The sequence below is a fragment of the Poecilia reticulata genome, linkage group LG11, assembly GCF_000633615.1.
Source record: "Poecilia reticulata strain Guanapo linkage group LG11, Guppy_female_1.0+MT, whole genome shotgun sequence".
Lineage (NCBI taxonomy): Eukaryota > Metazoa > Chordata > Actinopteri > Cyprinodontiformes > Poeciliidae > Poecilia > Poecilia reticulata.
Window position 1 is genome coordinate 7,820,569 of NC_024341.1, and position 2,797 is coordinate 7,823,365.

General features: G+C 39.4%; 2 protein-coding genes across 9 annotated transcripts in view; both read right to left on the reverse strand.

The window, feature by feature from the left end:
* Positions 1-2,797, reverse strand: part of dlgap3 (discs, large (Drosophila) homolog-associated protein 3) — a 908,365-nt gene that overhangs the window by 734,167 nt on the left and 171,401 nt on the right. The gene's annotated exons all lie outside the window — the stretch shown is intronic.
* The window catches only part of LOC103472158 (uncharacterized), an 89,844-nt gene that overhangs the window by 84,720 nt on the left and 2,327 nt on the right, over positions 1-2,797 (reverse strand). The window lies entirely within an intron of this gene.

Genomic DNA, 2,797 nt, shown 5'->3' on the forward strand with positions numbered 1-2,797 from the left:
ATTTGTATGGCATTAAAAGGACCTGGAACTTTTGTTTTTCCACTGAAAGCTCTGGTTTGCACAATAAATGCCATGTGGGTGAAATTTTATGGATGATACTCTGATGTCCCATTCTCCTGAAGGCAGCACAGAGCTGCACCACCAGAAACTGACAAACACTGAAGAGGAGTTATGATTAATGTAGTTACAGTTCTATCCATGTTTTAATGTTGCAGAGCTCAGTCATTATAGATCAAATAGATCAAAGTTTAAACTGGCTTGTTGTTCATCTTTTATCTGGTTATTTTGTGGAATATTTAACAACTAGAAAATGGCACAAAGTAAGAATATTTTTCTCCACTCTGATTGGCTGCTGTTAGACCTACCAATTTTATCTTGAATGTTCATTGCATTTTTCCTAGACGCCTGTGAAAATAATTTCTATTCCCATAACTTTTTTGTTCTCTGGGAAATAATTTTTGATGATGAATACAGAAACAAGCATAAAATCAAAACATCTACAATAGTGATAGTAATATTAATGTTAAAATAATGGTCAGTGCAAAGTAGCCTGCAAATTCTTTGGTGGGGGGCGGTGAGGGACCTGGATAAAGGCTGGTTTGAGAAACACTGCTCTAAAGCCTGAATATGCCCAATTTGGGTTGTCTTGTCCTTTTTATCGCAGCCTGTGGAGTTTTCTCTAACAAGAACACAACCTGTTGAATGTGACAAGTAGCCAATCAGAAAGCGCGGTGATGTAAGAACAGAGGGGAATCCCAAACAGCTGACACATCGCGCAACTGAGAGTCCGGTGAATATCGGAAATAAGTGGAAATGTTTATTATTATATGTAAAGGTCATTATTATATATTATCATGTTTATTCAGTTAAAAATGTTAACTATGAAAAAACAGTCACCTCCAAATCATAGTGCAGCAAATAGAGCGGCTGCTCCCATCCTCTTTTATCCACCACCTTTTCTTTTTGTTTCTTTAATCTCTTAAAATGAATCCACAAACTATCACTATTGCTTCTACATCGTCATCTGGGTTTGGTTATTCTAAATTCCCGTATGCTATGTTTGGGGGCTTTACTGGATTATCCTCTGGATTTGGGATGTTCATGACTGAAATCGGTTCGTGTGGTGTGTTGCTCCTGCCTTGGACACACGAACCGATCAAACCTGATGTACTTTTATCAGCTCTGTGATCACAGAGGTTTGGAGAATCGGCCCACAATTCTTAAACCTTGCCGTCTAAACCAGACTTAAGACTCACAGGCTCTACTCATCTCCTCTCGACCACTGCCCGAACGCTCTCTGACTCTGGTCGCTATGGTAACGTTTACATATCCCTTCAAAATAAGAAACAGATGCGCCACAAAAACGAACATTTTACTTTTGTGAAAATTTTAACTCACGATAATGACTAACGGGAGCCCTGAGTTTGTTTCTTCAACGAGACGGTCCCATCTGGGAGTGATGGGAGACAATGACACCCGAGGTGTGTTGCTTGAGCACAGCGTTGGTCTCTACGTGGCGAAGCAGTTTGAAGGCTTCATTGCCTCATTAGCGAGCCGGTCGCCACATGTTACGGAGAGCGGGCTTGGAATGTGGGACTCACCTACCGGTCCGGGATAAATCCGTTCTCCTGTCTCTTCTCTGGGCCTTTTCCCCTTCGCAAAGAAACTTTCCAAAGACATCTGATCCGATTCTTACTCATTTTCTGCTTGTGGGCTCAATGTTGGTGCGCAAGTAACCAAGAGAATCCGGTTAAAGGATTTTCAAAATAAAAGATCCTCCATACTCAAATAATACATAAAACGAAAAATATAAAATTATTTCTTCCCCGGCCCAGTACCAATTGGTCCACGGACCAGTCCGTCCGTGGACTGGGGGTTGGGCACCACTGGCCTAGCTGGATCTGCACCTCCTTCCGCCGTTATCTGCTGCCTCTCTCATGACTAAAGACAAACAGCTGTCATATAGAAACTGGATCTTTCTCCGAGTCGTCTTCTTCCTTGGCATCAAGCTCGAATTTACACAGAATCTTGTCCTTTAAGCCTTGCAGTCTGTGGTGACCCAAGAACATGGTCTCCCACAACTCATTATTTCTTTTGTCTCCGTCAAAGCACAGACTTTGCCATCGACTTCCCATCTCCCTCCTGAGCCCATAACCTGTTGGTGTGGTCATCTTAAGGGCAGGGAAAAGTCGGACAAATGCCACACTACATCTCCAGCTGATCAGAGAGAAGTCACCGCTTTATTACAAATCAGTGATTCTTGAGAATAGGGACAAAACAGGTCCTATGGATAAAGCACAAAATTTGAATGAAATATACACAAAATATTATTTTTTCAAATATCTGACTGAACTAACCTGTGAGCACAACAATGTATATTTTCCAGGTATTTGATGAATATTTTTTTTTATTTTAAACATTGTAGTTGGTGGATGATGCCTGTAAAAGCCCTTGTCCAGGAGCAGAACTCAATACATTATAATAGTTTAAAACAATTAAAGAAATACTAAAATTCAATATTATGACAATTAAGTATAAGTAGTCATATAAATAATTATAGAAGTATCAATAAATTGAATTAAAAATAATTGTTATATATTTTCCAACTCCATTGAAATTTGTCCCTAGTTTTTGTCAACACAGTCTTCCTTTGCTAAGAGGGCTAGTTAGCTCTGGTTAGCTTATGTTATTCTTAAGTTTTGTCTTCTTTTTATTCCTAAGTTTTTTGTCACAACCATGATGTGTCAACACCATAACTGACAATTTACAAAACTTTTATGAAATTTTGTGAAATAAA